At 41.9% G+C, this 18,771-nt stretch overlaps 1 protein-coding gene across 2 annotated transcripts in view; it reads left to right on the top strand.

Moving 5' to 3' along the window:
- LOC310898533 (uncharacterized protein) overlaps positions 1-18,771 on the top strand; it is a 264,997-nt gene that overhangs the window by 18,317 nt on the left and 227,909 nt on the right. The gene's annotated exons all lie outside the window — the stretch shown is intronic.

The raw sequence follows: 18,771 nt of genomic DNA, 5'->3' as shown, positions 1-18,771 counted from the left end.
TGGGGCCTGAGTGTTGTGCTACTAGGCCTCAACACGGGATGGCATGGAGTGGGAGTCCAACCTTCCCACTAAACATATGTAAAATGAGGCAGGGATGCTATATTTAAAAAAAAATAAATACCTGAGTGTGTGATCCAAGATGTGCAGTGTGTGTACATGTGTGTTAGGTATATGTTTTGTGTGCTGCATACAAATTGGTTAGATCATGTTTGCACAAACAATGTCAATGTCGCCATTTCCTGTGTGCGCTTAAGTTTCACAGTGCTTTTCACTTCAAAGTCTGTTTAAGAGCTCCTTGTTAAGTAGTGAAAGTTAGGCCAAATATGAGGGTATATGAAGGTTTTCACTCCTACATATTTCTCCATAGAAGAATATCCATGTGTTTTCACAGTCTTTCAAAAGTACCCATCAATCAATTCTTCAACCACTGAAGAACAATGTATTTTATTTATTTCTAAGGTAAACTCTGAAGTGCTCACTGTCAAGGCACCTGCATGATCAAATATATTTGGAGAGTTGTGGGTCATCCCTGACACTGTTATCCTGCAGGGGGTTTATGTAGCATTTGGGCATTTGACATGAAAGCAGGAGGGAGTTTGTGCTGAAGTGGGGGGCGAGACTCGCTTCATGAAGCTGATGTCTGGAAGAGCTTTTACACTTTTTTTCTGTTCTAACTGTTCCCCAAGTACAGTAGGTAATGTTGTTACTGAAGTTCCTTTTCCATTTTCCCCTTGCCTGATAAATTAAGAGTATTGTACAGGATAACTTGTCAGGGGGTCTGGGCTTGGCTTGTGGTGGGCTGACAGTGTCGGCAATAGATAAACTTGCACGTTATCTGGTAAAAAAGAAAGAACCTTGAATCAGTAGCTCTGTTCCAAGTTGCTTTAATAAAGTTTTTAGTTTGTGCACATCTAGGATCCTTTTATTACAAGACTCTGATGAAGAGCAGTTATAGGAAAATTCATGCTAGCAAATTTATTTTCACTCTTTCCACTTGTTAAATCTCTCATGCAGGCTCAGTAATAGCAACACGAGAGTTACTCAGGTTTGAAAGTTTGATAATGGCAGAAGAAACTTCAGAAGGAGTGGTGCTTTTTATCAAATGGAAAAAGCATGACCCACTGTTGGGCAAGACAGTGTATCTAGTTATCATCCTGTAGAGGAACCCACGCATGTGCAATATAAGGCTATTTCCACTTACTAACGTCTTTGCCACTGTCAACAGTCATGGGCATCTTATCGTCTGCTAGCAATGTTGTTTTTAGCTATCTGTGCATGTTTTCAGATTTTTTTCCACCGATAGTGACAACCCTCTACCCGCTGAATACATCTTGTGGGCCACTAGGCCGGGCTACAGCCTGCAGCTCTCACGGTATGCCTACAAGTGAAGGGTCTTAAATATATGTCAGCACTTCTGGCTGCATCGTAGTACAGGGATATGCAAGCCAGCTGAAGTTTCAGCAAGCTAACCACAGCAGTACAGGGTTTAATGTGGGCTATCTTACCTAGCTTCTTTGCAGCATCTGTGGTAAGATGTTCACAGAGGAAGTCATGTTCTAACCCACATCAATACATGGTCATTTCATGCCCTAAATCAAGGGTCACAGTCCTCCTAAAATAACTTCTATCCTCCCAGAAGGCGGTGCTCGCTTGCAAAGTCATAGCTTGTGCCTTGTTACTCACTGATGGTGCACAAGGATCACCTGCTTTTGGTTTGGTGTCATACTTGGCACACACTTACTTTGCCTGCCTCCAGTGCTGCAGATTCGACATGGGTTTTAATATGTCAACTTGGCTGCTGAAGTGCTCTTACTATGTGCTGCCTGGATCAGGAAAGCCATAAACCACAAGCTTCTCTTAGACTCAGTCTTGATCTTTCCCATCCTCTGCTGGGGACGGGCTGTTCCCCTCTGTGGCTAGAAGTAGCACTCAGCATTTCTCTTGTGTTCAGCTGGAGGTGGCTCTGGCTGGGCTGCTTATCATCATTTTTCACTGCTAGGTCCAAGCCCACTTTCAGCTCATGCCAGGTTGTAATTTGGGCCCAGCCCTCATGCCACTGGATTGACAGCAGCAATATTGTTTTCATCGGTCCTGCCAGCTGTAGCAGGGGGTGATTCCATTTGTAGCAATACACCTGGGCTCATCCACAGCAGAAGAAATGGGGATGGATCTAACCAGGAAGCTTAAGGGAAGCATGGGATTATTTCATTTCTACAGAGTTCAAATAGAGTTTTCCTTCATGAAGGAGTCATTTCATGTCTCTCCCCCTGCCCCCCCCCCCCCCCCCCCAAAAATATATATATATCAACAGGATCAGTCAGGGAGGCTGAACATCAAATGGAGTGCTTCTTTGGTTGTTCAAAATCTTTTAAAGTTGTACCATATTAGATCTGACTAAATAAATTGCCCTGGAGAATTAGTAAAAACATTAAGTCCCTGACAAAACAGGTTACTTTTATAGGAGAAATGTTAGATACCTGAAATCACTTCACAAGCTTCAGTATATGTGCATGTGGTAGGAGAAGGGAAATGAGTTAATTCTCTATATTTCTATCTTGTTCCTTTCTTCTCCCGAACTGTTTGCCTGGGAAAACAATGATTCTCTTTCAGTCTTTTCTTTCTTTTCAAAGAACTGGGATTTAGTCAATGGGACTATTTACATGCAAAGCGTGAAGCATATGCATAAGTACTTACAGGATTGTGGCCTTTTACTGTTGCAAAAGTATCACTGTTTTCCGGTCTCAGATGAACTTGTCATTTTAAAACTTGTAATAAGCAAAATTAAGTCATTGCGGGCAGGTAATTAGCCTCAAGAAAAATAAACAAGCTTTAAGGAGCTTAAATGTTTTCCCCACCCTCAGCCAGGGAAAATATGAGGCACTGCCCTTTAAATTATGTTAGTGCAGGAATAAACGCATTGAAATACAGTAAATGATGCTAACAAACAGGGTAAAAAATCTGTACCTAGGTGCAATCAGAGCAAAACTTTGAGTAAGACCTCTGAAGGTGTTGGGTTCTCTCCACCTAGCTTATATTTAGCTGTGGTTTATTTATCTTCCTTCTGTGGTGGGAGACTATTGCAAATAGCACAGTGCACTTCCCATGGTTTGCTGTGCTGTTCAGTTCGTGTTGTAGGGCAACAGCAAAGGTGTGTCACCCAAAATATCAGACCCCTCTCCTGTTGTTCAGCCTAATACCTCTGACTTTCTGCTTTAGGTAGAGTAACCAGGGCACTTGTGTAATGCCTAACTTGGCAGCTAAGAAAGAAAACAGTGACAGGAAACTTGTTTATAAAGATAAATGGTAGAAATAGGTGTAACTGCAAGCTGATGTTGTAGTGCTTGGGAGCAGCTGGACATGATTTAGTGCTCTTCTTAAGGCTCCTTGTGGTAGGTAAGGCTTTGTTTTAACAAATCCATTTTCTATGTAACCTTCATGTTATTGCAAGTATCATACACAAATAGCACTGGTATCTGACTCAAGATATGTGCATTCCTTGGGTGTTCAGACAGGATTTTACAGTGCGTAAAAATTCAAGTCAGAGGTAGGCTGAAAGTTACTGGCTTTGCGGACGGCAAAATGAGCCTCCCCTCCATCACACTCCCACCTCCTCTCCCCATTGCAAAACCCAAGGCCATCCAAAATAAAGCCAAGAAATCACTTTGTGCTCCTTACCATGGGTTCTGCAGCCTGCTTGTTGTGCAGCGTTGAGCACTTTCTGAAAGCTAAACAAATAGCCCTATCAAAATAAACCCATTTCAAATGGTAGCAAATACAAGAAGAATCCAATAATATTGTGCTCCTTTGCCTGACTAATGTTTCTAGGTAGTCAGCCCTTAACATTATTGCCTTCATGAGATTTACATAAATTAGTCATCACATTTTATCATTTTCCTTTTACATATGTATGGCTATTAGATGTGTGTGAAAAAATGTCATAAGTATCAGAGGTCTATTTGCATTAGAATTTCCAGTGGAAATGTCAAGCATGACCTTTCCCTTGTCCGGGTGGCTAATCCCATTTGAAATTCCTGCCATGCTCCTATGGAGGGTCAGCACACTTGTGAATTGAAGCACCGCACCTGCTGCAGCCCTCTGCTCCCTTCTGCTCCTCCTCTTCCTCCCCAGGCTCGGGCTGATGACAGGGCTGGCAGCCTGCAGGCTCAGGCTGATGCTCTGTCTCACTGCCCTGCCTGGCTGCGGTTCACTGCAATCTCTATGCCTGAGTTTGGGTCTAAAATGCTTTTTTTTTCTTAAATTGTTAATTTTTTTGAAGGATTTAGGAAGTGTCAAGGAAGGACACAACAGACAGCAATGGCAACTTCTTACTTTTCAAATAAAGGAATAATGATTTGAATTGAAGTTTTAGGGCAATAAAATAGACGCTTTTCTCGTCTCAAAAGACAGAAAAAAAAGGGAAGAACAAAGAAGCCTGCACATTCATAATGCTTCCCAGATTATTGGATAGGAGATACACCTTTTATGAGTGACTTGGAGTATTTTACTATGGCAAATCAATCTGGATACTGTAAGCGGGTGCAAATAGGCAGGATGTCCAAATGGGTACTGCTCCTTAAAGACAGTGCTAAAATAAACCAACCCTTTTTTGCTGCTGTGTGTGTCTGTTGACAGCTTCCCATTACAAGAAATATTTTTTTGCTATTAATAGGAAATATGTTCTTAGATTCTAATGTCCATTTCTATCATAGTGATTTTTTTAATCCCATCATATGTTGAGGGGATTTGGAAACAAAATTTCCTGCATTTTATGGGAATAAAGTTTATAACCTTGCTTATCTCTAATTACATTTTATTATTTTTTAGATGTTAGTTTATTTAAATATTTACCTTGGGAAATAACCATCAGAGATTAAGTTCTTGGTTCCTGTAGTAATGTGGATATTATCAGTTTATGGCTCCTTTCTGAACCAGCCCTCAGTCAAGTAATTTTCTATCAGACTAGAGTTGTATTGGCAAGAACAAGAGCCACTGGTGCCTTTGTAATCAGTTCCTGACATTAGAGATAGTAAGGCCAGTTCCTGGGCCTCCTCGGTCTTCTATAGAGTTTGATTAAAGCACAAAGCTAAGAGAGTGGCGATGCCAAACTTGTTCCTGCTGCTCTGTGCACAAATAAGCCTCATGTTTTGTGCCCACTGAAGGATTGAGAATACCCCAAAAGGTGTGGAGAAAGCTTGGAATATGAAGATTCTTGGACAAAAATCACTTTGATAAATAAAATTCATTTGTGGTGTGTGTAATACTGTTGGACATTTACCATTCCTGTTATGTCCTATAATCATCACTAACGTGCACTGTAGGAGCTCCCTATTGCAAGAGCATTAATTGTTAGCCCCCTTGGTCCCATGAGCCAAAATCTGTGCACATCAGTGGCATTTTGCAGTGAAGGGAGGTGCTAGGATGGTTTGGGGAGGGGAACGGCAGCAGTTTCCTAAGGGGAGCAAGGGCATTGTGTTGTGGCAAGCCTTGCACACTGGTGAGGCTTGGAGCTGTCAGCTCTCCTGGCTGGGTTGGGGCCCTAGCACCCACGGGGTCTTACAGACAGCTTGGGTGCACGGGGAGCTTATCTGTTGCTGTGGCACAGAGCAGCCCGATGGGGTGACTCATTAGCAGCTTTCCATACACGCTTTAAATCGCATCATGGTGCGTAAAACCAGCACGCTTAGAATTACAGCACGACAGCAGGATGTTAACTCTGTGTGACAAAACTGGTCAGCAAGCCAACGGAGTTATTCCCTTTCCTTTTCAGCATCAGAGGACCCCCTCCCCACTGCATCTGATTGAAATAAGTCCCCGTGCCTTTTATTGTTTCCAGGGATACAGTATAAGCATGTGCCTTACAGCAAGGGTTTTGGTGGATGATTAGCATTTTCTTTAGAGCATAACCTTCAGCAGTTTTCCTGAGGAAGTGAGCTGTACTGACAAATGAAACATGTTTATCTGTTGAATAGGAAAAAAATCCAAATAAGAAACGTGTTTAACTGGGAGGTGACTCAGTATGTGACAGGTGGGATGCTGGTTACATATTTTCCTTAAGGAGTGGTAAAAGATGACGGGAACAAATCTGTCATGTCCTCCCAGGGTGTGTATGTGGGCAATGTGAATCAATATATTACAAAGACGGAGATTATGGGGGGTGTTTTTTAATTCGTTGCTTTTAGATTAAGAGGGGCTAAGGCCTTTAGGCAACCTCCTACCCTAGTGCACTTTACAAAAATACTCCCCTTGGGTTTCAGTGAAGTTACTTTTGGCTCATGTCAAAGCAAGCACAATCAAGATGAAGTCCACTGAGAGCTGTGCTGGCTTCCTTTGTGAAGATGTCCTGTTTCATCAAGCAGCCTGTTCCACGTGTTTATCTGAAAACAGAACATACTCTTGAAATGACAAGTTACCGTCTCCTAACGTTTGCAGTAAGGAGCACTGCTTGCCTCCCTGGGGAGCAGTAGAGCCTGCTGCCAGCAGAGCACCTGCAGGAAGGGCTGAGAAGGCTGTGGACACAGCAATTCCCCTTCTGTCTCTCCAAAAGTCCAGATGTGATATAATCTGCAGTCCATACTGCCAACTACACAGGCCATAGGGAAAGAACAGACACCTTTGCTGCGTGTGCTAGGTGGCCACGGGCTCACTAAAACTTTAGGAAATAATGCCTCTTTGCTACCTAGATAAAAGCAGAAGAGGAAGCAATTCTCAGAGGCATGTAAGCAGGGTTTGCCTTACCAATCAGGGGTGGCAGTGGCCACTGCCCCATTTTCTTCCCCTTAGGCCCCCGAATAATCACCTCTGTACCGGTGATTGCTCTTAAGGGCAGGGATTTGACACTGATTAAAGGACAGAGATGATTGCTGTAGTTCCCTGAGCCCCTCGGTAGTCTCCTCTTTTTGCCGCCTGGTCATTCCGATAAGCTCTTGGGAGGTTTCCCCACAGGGGACAGATAGCTCCAGCCAGCTGGTCTGATGCACGGTGACCTTCCTTTTTGACCTCAAATCTTCCACAGGAAACTTCCCAGAAGTCTAGCTTCTCCTTTAACGCAGAGCGTGCGTCCTTGTATAGGAAATTCAACCTCTCCTGTGAAGGTTTAGAAGCTTCTCTAGGCTATATGCTGTATCTTTTCCAGGTACTGTGCTGATAGAAACAGGCTGGGTTTTCTGACTTTTGTGGAAATGTTATGAGGTAGCAGCCAGAGTCTCTGTAATAAAACCTTTCTGTTTATTAATGGCTTCCTGTAGCTTTCACAAGCCATGATGCAAGCAGAAAACTGCCTTTCTCCAAGAACAGCATTTCCAGTGGCTTCAGCTACTCAGGTTAACTATTTGAGTCAGATCTGAAACGTTCTTCAACATTGCATTATGAAGAACAGCTTTACAGTATATCAGTTAAATGGCATGGGCATGACACACAGTGATTATATTTAAGCAAAACAGAGGACAAACTAGGATTACAAACAGTCTTTATAGTACTAGGACTGGGAAGAGAGACTTTAATATTCTAATCCATGCTATTATATCGGAGATATATCTCTGCCCTCCTCCCCCTTTTGCCCCATTCTCCTTGTATTGGAATATAGTACAGCAATCTATTACAAATCAGCAATCATACCGAATAGTCAAAATTCTTCAGGCTGGGGAATTTTCTCTTGGTACAATGTTGGCATAACTTTTCTCTTCCTGACATTTTTATTTTGATACAGGTTTTATAGGTAAAATAAGGGGACTAGTTGGCTTGCTGTTGTTCTCTAGTTGTCATCAGGACTTATTTATGCTTCCCCACTCATCTGAAAATAGATTTACTTCTGTGCTGGCTGTAGGGCTGAGGAACAGATGTCATCAGTAGCATTGGTAATCTATGTCTGGTCCATACCAAAGCAGTTTGAGTAAAATTGAGGTGTAGTCCATTGCTTTCATGACTCATTTTGATAAACATGAGCTAAGTAATTCTTGTGCTGGCTTGCAAGATCACTCTCAAGCTAGGGAAAACCCCCAACAGTTTTGACCTCAGGACAGTTAAATACTATTCTGCTAATTCCATCTTCCAGATGGAGGACCTGAGACAGTCCTTGAGGTTACAGCAGGCAGTTGGTGGCAGACACCTGATTAGCAGTTCAGGCTCTGTCTCCATTTGTTTCTCAAAACAGCAGGCAATAGTCGTCTGTCCTGACATAGCATCGTGCTCAAACGCTGTCCAGGCAAGCAAACCTTTTGACTCTGTAGGGGCTACTCACGTGTTAAGTATCTTCTGGGTTGGGGAGTCTTCTGGGTCAGTATCTTGCTGAAGATCTACAAGATATTTCCTTGTGCTTTCAGACTCTTGGTCCAAAGTTTCCCCCAACACATGATATTTGACAAATGCTGCTAAGTGCTAGATAAAATAAATATTAGATTGCTTGACAAGTAGTTTTTTTAAGTTTCTGTATTTTATATTACTCTGATTTCAAACATATGTGGTTATAAGCTTATCAGATTTCTAAAAATGAACTTTCTATAAAAATCACACTGGGCCCCTCAGCTGTGTTTTCCTCTATTATTTATAGACAAATTGAAAACAAATGTTCTTCTTTCAAAAACAAAAAAGCACAATGAAATGGAAACAGCTGGCAGAATGTGCTTTTCCTCCAGAAGTCATCTGCAATACAAAGTAAATCAGGGATTATTTCCTTTAATCTGAAGTACGTTGCCTTTTAATGGTGGCTTCAGTGGCAATTCAAGTGGAAGCTGAAGGGAAAAGTGTCAAGCCTGCTGCAACGGGATGTGAAAGGTGGTCTGTTTAAAAATAAGCCCCAATTAAACGCCTTTCATAAAATGAACAGGGAATTCTCTTTGTCTGCAGCTGGGATTTGTTTCTGGGTAGCTATAACTCACTTTGGAGTTTGAGCCAGAATAATCAACCCAAGCAAGTGAACAGGGTTTGGGCAACCTTTTCGCTTCACGAAGTGACTGACTTCTCCTCCCTTTTCCCTTTCTCTTCAACTCCCTCACCACAAAAGGCTACCAGTGCTTACTGACAGTGCCCTGGCTTCTTCACTTCTGCTTCATCCTGTGACACATCCTGACTAAGCTAATGAGCTTGTTTGCATGAATAAGGCCTGCTGCGAGACCAGGCACACTGTTAGAGCTCCTTGTGTATTGCCTCACTGAAGCAGGACATTGCTGTCTATTTTGCTCTTTTTTAAATGGCAAAACTCATTGCGAGAAAACTCAGCCCCTTTCTTGGCAATACCATGTCTATACAGTATTATACTGCTGCTACATGAGATGTGAGGAAGATTCCTTGGTTATTAGAAAACTATAGACAAATACAAGTGACTGATATGTCTTGGGTCAGATTCATGTCTTCACAGGTTTGTTGGAGTGAGGTGGTAGTCTTTTTCTCCTTCATATCGTGCTTTTAATGGAGTCTGTGACTAATAAGTAGGGACTAGGGCTTGTGAAGAAATGCTAAACCTGTTCTCTACCTCTTTAGAAAAAGAGGTCTTCTACTTCTCTGCTGACCATGGTATAGTCAGTCAGGACTCAGCTGCATCTCCCACACGTGTGAGCAAGGATGTTTTATATTCACTTTCCAATTCACTTGTCCCAGATACTGACCCCTTGGCATGCCACAGCATAGACTTTCTCCCCTGGTTAGCCATAACCTGTGTGCTGTAAGCCATGGCCTCTCTTTGGGCCTGTTAAAAGGGCCTGCAGGAGAAAGGAAAGCAACAGCACAGGGAGCACTGTCCTGCAGGGTGATGTGGATAGCTTAAGGAGTTGCTCCCGTTCAGACAAAATGTGCCTTACTGTACTCAAATGCAAAGTTATTCCCCTAGGAGCAGAAAGCTGAGGTTTTGGCTGCTGAATGGGAGCTGTATCCCAGAAAATGTATCTGGGAAATGATTTGGAGCTCAGAAGGGATGAAAGAGTTAATCTAATCTTTGATGTATGAACAACGCAGTGGTGAAGTGGGTTGTATACAGACTTGGTGAGACTGGCACTGGAGTACAGCACGCTCTGCCTGCCTGTGCTTTTAAGTAGATGCTAACAGACTGAAGAGTGGCAAGAAAGCCAGCTTTCAAGCTTGAGTTTTGCATGGAGGGAAAGAGATCAAGAATTCCATCTATTTAGCTTATCACAGAAAAGGTTGAGGAGCGACTTGATTGCAGTGCTTAAGCACTGTTGTGGAGAGGAAATAGGTACATAAGGGCTCTGTACTTTAGCAGGAAAAGGCTGAACTTGAAAAAAAAAAAAAACACCTCGGAGGTCAGGCACGTATCGTTACCAGTGAGGTTTAATAACTACCAAGCCAAGTGATAAACTACCGAGCAAAGTGACACCCAGTATCTTGAAATACTCAGATCAGCACTGCATGCCCATTTGAAAGAGTTGCTTAAACCAAACAAACTACGGGGATTAACAGAGATTGAATGGCATGTTGTACAGACCATGTGATCTTAAGTGATGCAAGAGACTTGTTTAGCTTTAAATTCCGTGAATTTAGGAAATAAAGTGACTCTTTTGCTGGGGTCATCTGTCCCAGTAATAAATAGCAGCTTGAACCTGAAAAGTAGATCGCCTTGCATACAGAACATGTCCATAGAGCAAACTGAAGTAATCTGTGGAAATTACTAAAAGGGAATGGCAAGTGTTATATAACTTCTTTCTGTATCACAAGACTACTGTAATTCTTCCGGGTTTAGGTCCTGTTGGAAAAGATCCAGTCTGAGCTTTTATTTCTGTCCTGACTTTCAACTCAGATATTCAAGCTTCTACTAGCAGACAAATCCATCTTTCATTTGTATGTACATATGGAAAAGGAAACTACTTATTTTTATTAGTTATCTTTTATAAAAAAAAAAGCATTTTTATTTTATAAAATAAGCATGCATATAAGATCTCTGGTACCAGATGAAATAACCTGCGTGACTTACTCTAATGCCTACCTTCCTCCAGACAACCTTTGGTGAGCCTGCTAGGAAGAGCAACTGTACAAAAGTTAGTAAAATGTAGTCAGAATAACATTTACAATGGGAGGGGCAAGAAATCAAGATGATGAATGAATGCTTTGATAGCATAGAAAGTAGTTAAATTTCTGAAAGCTGAAACAAGGGCAACAGGGAAAAAAATCCACCCTATAACCTTTGATTTAAACTAAAGGGTGTGCCACTTGCAAGATGTCTCTATTCCTGAGTTAGAGCCTTCAGGAGAGCTGACTTAAGCCCTCCTGCAGGTTAGATAGCATTTTGTGTGCTTTAGTCTCCCTCTTAACATGCTTCTACTTCCCTGGCGTCCAGCTTTTTGCTCCATGTAGTAATGTGCACCCACTACATTTAATAAAAAGCCAATAGCTATGTGCAGATAGGTGACCACAGGAAGAACTCTGACACATATTTATATAATAACACACTATATTATAAACACGTTATATAGTGTATGACGTACTATATAACCTATATATAAAAATATACAGATATAATTGTTTTTTAGATAGACCTTGACTTTTTGACTTCTTCATGTAGAAATTGTTCTACTTCTGAGATGTTCTTGTTTTGTTTTTCAGCAGTAGAGAATCTGATACCCAGGCTGTGGGGCAATATCCAAGAGTGGGGCATCCCTCAGTGGAATCTGTTCAGCTGCATGTTCACAGTGCTTCCGTGAAGTGCAGTGGTGCAATCTTGTGGTTCTTTCTCCTGTTCATACAGTGATGAATAGAGTAGGATTGTGGCCTAAAATCATTATCTCTAGCTACTGAGTAATAGTAAGAGTTAGTCATATATGCCTTCATATTGATATTTTAGAGACAGAGGAACTTGAGTTGGGAGGTGAAGGATATTCAAACTAATTAATACTTTGGAATTAGTATGTACTATCATAGGTACAAGGTACTATAAGAATATTCCTTGAGGAATAGTAACCATACTCTGAAATGCTGGCCTGGGTTACTGTTGGAGGCAAGCTTATAGACAAAGGGAACTATTGTTCTGATGCTCTATTGCAACTCCAATTTTCCTCACAAGAAAAAAAAAAAGAAAATTAGAATTCAAGTTTTTCAAATACTTGAGCATGCATTGGCCTGGTTATACCATGTTTTATGAGGTTTTTTAACCATTTATTTTGGTGCACATGTGTATGCACGTATGTTTTTATAGTTCCACAAATATTAATTTCTGTGTAGTTATTTCACTTTTTACCTGTTAAAAGGATAAAGTAATTAACAGGTTTGAAATCTTTGTGGGGTCCAAAATCTCCATAGTCCTTTAGAAGGAAGATAACATCTTCCATTGAATTAGGTAAATTCTGTGTTCTTTTCCTGCTTACTCTGTTCTTAAATATTACTATTATTTTGCAGCTATGTTCATGTATCATATTTTACAAACCTTAAAATGTGTTAAGAATTAGTGTCTCTTAACTACAGAAGGTGCTTTGCCACTTCTGTTTTTTTTTAATCTTGCCAGCAAAAACACACAGTTAATGGCGATGACTGAAGAAAAATATCCATTAGAGCAGCGCTACTGTGTTATATGCTGTTATATGCTCTGTAGCTATTACTTTCAGAAATCACTTAGTTTTGGGCATTTCCTTGTGACTTTTCTCTCAAACACACCCTATTAACAATGCACTTTGTCTCAGACTGTATTGCAGCTGATGATAAACAGATGGATCTTGGTCACAGGAAGAATACGAGAAAGCTGCTGGAGCATAGTATGTTTCATATTCCCATCCAGCTGCCTTGGGCTTCTGTCCTCTCAAAACCCTGCTGAACAGTGAAGGCTTCTAATCTTCTAATTAGGTTTGAGGGTGAGGGTCTTTTGCTGTCCATATATCACTTTCCCAGGCAGGATTTCCCCAGAATTTACAAAAGGGAAAATGCGCTACGCTGTCAATACATCATCTTCAGAGTGCCCTGAATTTTTGCTGCATGTGTGTGAAATTTGGTTCTTTTTTGGGGAAGTGGAGTGGTAGGGGGATGGGTTTGGGGCAGAATGAGGGGGGAGAAGAAGGGAACGAGGGAGGAAAGATGATGACAACTGCCAGCGTCTCCCATAAAACTACTGCCTGGCATGCTGATTGTTCCTTTCCAGATATTGAATTTACCACTGTCGTGAGCCTCAAAAAGCCCTTCACATCTGCTTGTGGCTCTGTCTTCATGCCAAGAGCGTGGTGGTGGTGTCCCTCAGAAATGGCTGAGAGGGCTGTGGTGGTGGGGGCTGCCCTTCCTGCATCACAACGCTTTGTGGGCTCATGGAGCCCATACAGCCCCATCAGGTCTGGCAGCGACAACCAGGGGACCTCTCCAACCAGCCTTGTGGGGAAGGATGGCGTCCCTGGGCTCGTGTGTGTGTTCCCAAACGGGGGATGCAGCTGAGGCCTTCATCCAGGTTACTCTGTGGGAAGCTAAGAAGGTTATACACATGCCTTATGATAGCCTTGTAAGAAGGAGCAGGGAGAGACCATCCAGGGCTCTGGAACATTTCCTAAGGTCACAAATGCCCCAAACTGCAGGTTGGGGATGTTTCCGCTCCCTGGAGAAGGGCTCAGAGCCGTGCTGATAACCCTCACCTCCCTGACAGCAAACAAACCCTCTGGTTCCCCGAGCATTAGGACACATCCTGCGTTTCAGCCTGGAGCAGGGTCAGTGGTCTGTCAGTCACTGACCCATTTTCCTGGCTGCTGCTGAGTGCACTTAGCCACGAGGAAGCCTGGATCTGAGCTGTGTCCCTCTCCCAAACCATGTTGATGCAAGAAAAAGAAATGGGAGTTTTAACGAAGCTGTGTTTAGTAGAGGAGTCTGGTATCTTAGTAAATAATACTTCAAAACCAAAGAGGGGTTGAGGTGAATGCTTAAAAAGTCTTCATGAAACCACAGAAACTAGTTCTGGAATAAACCTGTGCTTTTGCTGCATTTCAGCCCACTGTAGGGGCTGTCATGGTTTAGATAAGTTTAGGTTTAGATGACTATTTTAAAATATCCAAATCTTAATGTATTTTGCATAGCTTAAAGATTGATTCTGGGGGATGGATGGGGTGAGCAGCTATTTAAAATGAGGTTCTCTCAATTTCCCTGAGAATTTGGTCTGGTTTGGTTTTATCTTATCTGGGTAATAGATTTGCTATATATGTGGACATGTTTGTGCATTAAAAATTTCCATCTCAACAAAATGTATTGATATTGCATACAGAAATTGAGTGTCCTTCCTAAATGGTTACTGGAAGGACCTCTTGTATCCACATAGCTTCCTTGCCCCTTTCTTTTCCAGATCCTGTTGTTCTCTTAGGCAAACCCAAGACCACCGTTTTTTGTATGGTTTTCACTAATGTTTTCTGAATTGTTCTTGGAAAGTGACATAAAAACCTTAAAATATTTTTTTTCGACCTTCAGTGTGATATGCTCTTAATACATAGATAGAGTTCAACATTTTCAAACACAGCTAGATAGATCATATATTTCTTCTGGGCCATTAGAAATAACCATAAAGTCCTTCTTGGAGAGTGTTTTTTAAACGAGTTTAAATAACCTGCACTGCAATAGAATTTAAAAAGTGTGATACTGAAATAGAAAAATAGTATGCTGGCCCTTTTTTTAAAGGTGTGGGAAATATTATTACATCTTTCCTCTTCCTGATGAAAAGTATATGTGAAAATTTTTGTATGCATCTCCCAATTTGTTCCTCTTTTTTATGCTACAGTACTATTCAACTACACTCTTGTATGATACGGTAATCTCAGTGGCTCCCTTTTGCCTTGGGAGTTAAAAAATATATATATATCTATATATATATAAAATATATATATATGAAAAAAAAATCAGATGTACATCTGTCCTCTGTCTCAGGATAATAAAGCCCCTATGATCCACTGATTTTTTTTGGCCTCCAAGCATTGACACCAATCTCCTCAGATGGGGCTGCATAAAGAGTTTAGAAGTGGGATGTCCAGTGACAGTTAATCATAGCTAATGTGGAGCTCAGGAGGAAGAGAAAATAATGTTATGACTGTAAGTGGAAAAAGACAAAAAAAATGGGTCTGGGAAGAGGAGTTGTTGTGTGCAGGGGAACCTAAGGCTTTTGGTGTGGTTGCAGGAAATGGGCTGCATGCATCGTGAGGGGTGCCCACAAACACACTCACGGCTTTCAGAAATGTATTTAGGTCACTGACACTTTGAAAGCTTTATACATTTTGATCCTAGGGACTGTAACAAAGGCACATAAACTCAAAGTGAAAGCTAGCATCCATCCGTGGCTGGTCTTATTGTATCCACAGGAATTTCAGATCAATGAAGGATGTTAGCAATTATGTGCTGAAATAAGTAAGTACAATGGGATGAGGTAAGAAAAGCGCTTCAGCCTTGAATTTGAATTTCTTTTGGTTTTTGTCAGTTTGTGCCAACGCTTCTTGCAATGCTTAGTGTGTGTCTGGGGCTGTCCTATATTGTTCAGTACAGGAAATCTGAGAGACAGAAGTTCAGCAGCAAGCATCTAAGTTGCATGTGTGGATGTGACCTTTTCCCGTGTGTAAGCCATTCACTGCATGGGGCCGTTTCACTTCTGGACTTGTGGAGGTACTTTATGAATGTGATGGTTTTACTTTTTTGGCACAAAATTGTTTAACACAGCATTGTCCTGGATTGTAAGGTTGTGAAGAAATAACCATTGCATTGCTTGGCTTTCTGAAAAAACTCCAAGCCTGAGCATGCTGTGAAGAGAGTCCCAGGTGTCACCTCACGCTCTGCTTGTTGCCTGTTGTTCATTCCCCTTGTAATTCCCAAAAGGCTGAACCCAGGGCTGTGTGCCTGACCCTGGTATCCAGGCCACTGAGCAGACTGAAACAAGGAGAAGGAATGCCTTTGAAGCTGTGGAGTAACTGTGGAGCTGCTCCCCAGAAGCTGACTTGAGCCCAGTGGTGGCTGCAGCTTCCCGGGGTCCTCATAACACCTCCCTGAAAGGGATCTGATTCCCACTTCTCCCAACAGTACTACTGCCTCTTTTCCAGGACAGTGCAGCCTTCACCCGCTGCAGAGCAGTGGGCTGAGCTGCCTCTAAATTATCCCAATGACAGACACTTGCAGAAAACCCCATTACTAACTTCCTTTCTTAAAAGCCAAAACACATGCTAGGAGAGCCTATAGTCTATGACTTCTAGTTAGGACAGTTAATCAAAACGTCTGCCATGTATTGTGTGAGCTCCTTCACAGTTTGTGCATTTATCTTTTAAACATCTGCAAAACAGCATGGCTTGGATAGGTTTCTGTTACTACCCGAAGTCTTCATTGGTTCTTGAGGCTGAGTGAAGAGGAGCCAGACAACATAAAGGGCAGGCAATCAAAGCAATTGACTCTCAGATCCTTGCAGATGGGCCTTCTGATGAAATGACTAACAACTGTTGCCAGATCAGCAAGTAGCAACCACAAGGCACCTGTATTTATTTAACTTTCATTCTGTCAGATAACTTGTCTTTATGCTCTTGTAGTTTTAACTATGGATTATAAGTCACGAGGCTTCCTTCTGATCTCCCTAACAGAAGTGTAAAAGGAGTCACCTGAGAATGAATGTCGGTGAGGTTCTTCTACTATAAGAGCAGCGTATGCAAAGGCAGGATCAGGCTGAGGTGTATGGGAAGAGTTCGTTGTTGAGTTTGCTTGGAACATCTTTACTGTCAGCCTACAGGGTGAAGTTTTTGAGGGTACGTACTAGAGGGACGACAGGTTTTTAGCAGCAGCTTTTGGTTGTTATTATAAAAAAATGTAAATGACTGAACTTTCCTTTTCTGAATGGCTACACATCTTATGAATCTAACTTTGATATACCAAAGTGAGAATATCTGCAGCCATGGCCCCTCAGCTGCTTCAGCCTGTCCTTGGTGAGCCTCTAGGTGAGGGGCAGCCAGCTTTCCTGACCTTACAGGCAGCCTGCCAAAGTCAAGATGTTTCCAGATGCCTCAAGCTACAAACCGCACACCTCAGTGTGTTTCTCTGTTTCTTCCAGGAACAGCTTGCAGGTGGTGTTGCCAGCAGCTCCACAGGAGCTTCCTTGCTCTGTCCATAATGGAAAGGAACAAAGCTGTGTATGCATCCATGTCCCAGGATGACCTAGTGGCACTGGCTTAAGTAGCTCCTGCTGTCTTGCTTCCTTGCACGGATTCTGATTGCCCAGTAGCCCCTGTGCCAGCCTGGCCTTGCTGCCAGATGCCTCAGTGTTGCCCTGGCACGTGAAGTACACTTCGTGCTCACGGGCCATGTGAGACCCACCTTTTTCTTGCCCATTCCCTTGACTTCCTTGAAGGCAAATATCCAAAGAGTGCAGTGCTGAATATTGGCTTCTGTTGGAACAAGCTAGAAAGTGCGCTGAGATTCTGCTTGCTTCTGGTTTTGGGTGCTGTGAAGGGGCCGAAGGTGGTACTTGACTGTTCCTGAAAAGCAGTCAGCTTCTCTGTTCCTGGAGTTAGATATCTGAACAACAGCAACTGCCAAATCTGTAATTATTTCTGTATGTATAATTCTATGGTTTTGTAGCTGATATTTCACCTGTGTGCTCTTGGTGACTAGTGACTTTTGTTCACCAATTACCATCCTCCTCATACTCATGATACGGCTTGTTGACTTAGGGTAAAGTAACAAGGTGAACCTGTGCAAGTATTAGAAGCAACGTTGCTACACTGCCATGAGACTCGGCCCAAGTTTATTAGCAGTCTGTGTCACTGTGCCAATAGCTTCATGATTTAGGAATATACTTCTATGTCATGAGGAGCAAATGCATTCTCTTTCTGGGAATGGATACCTGGTTAGGACTAAGTGTTCGATGAACTTGGTCTTCCTTTGCTTTGTGTACCAGCAAAATAATCTCATGATCTGATTGTTTAAAATGGCCTTTATGTGATTTTTGCTGAGGGTATTTTTCTTTGGTCATTTCTATCTAGCTTTCTTATGATTCCAAATATGATGAAAAGGAGACACAGCTGATTTGGGTATTTCAGTCCAATGAAGTTAGATCAGATTAATCAAGGACAAGTGTGGTAAACGTAGCACTTGAAGGCTAAACAGGTATTTGCTCCTGAGAAATGCTCTTAGGGAGGGACTTGAATTTCAGATTGATCTCCGGTTTTCAGTGTCAGGATTATTTAAATACTTAGCTCCACCTTGTTGCCTAACTTTAGCCCGTAGAGTGTCATCTCTCTTCAAAAGTAAAGTAAAACTTTGTCTTGCAAGGAAATCTCCTGAAAGAAGTGAAATAGGCCACTGTAACCTATAGTGCATCACCAAAAGAACGGTCCTGTCCTTCTCCAGTTCTCAAGTTAATGGCCTGGCTTCTCTGCGGCTTCCTTTTCCAGAGTCATCTCCTTCAGGGATTGTCTCAAATCTCAGTTTATATTAACATGGAAACACTAATCTGTGCTATATTTTTCAGACTTGTGATCGTGAAATGAAAATACTGTTTTTGCTCACAGACTAGAACTAAGTTTAACTGTGAATTTCCTGGCCTTTGTGGATTTTAAAAATCAAATTTACCTTTGCATTAACATAACAACTTAAAATCAAATTTCCTTGTTTGTTTTTAAGATAAGGAGAAAATCGGGAACAGGATTTTCTTTCACCAAGAAAACACGGTGAGGCCAGTTATGATTGGATTTTACTAAAACAAGCAAATAAACAAATTGGCCGCACTTGCTGATTGTAAATGAATCAACAGTCTCAGTCAGGAATAATACCTTTTTTCATCTTACAAAAGAAAATAGCTGCTGCATGCTTCTGTGCAGAGACTTTAGCAATATTACCATTATCACAACTTTC

The sequence above is a fragment of the Anser anser genome, assembly GCF_964211835.1.
Source record: "Anser anser genome assembly, chromosome: 4".
NCBI lineage: Eukaryota > Metazoa > Chordata > Aves > Anseriformes > Anatidae > Anser > Anser anser.
The sequence above is the reverse complement of the archived record's forward strand: the minus strand, read 5'-3'. Positions and strand labels throughout refer to the sequence as shown.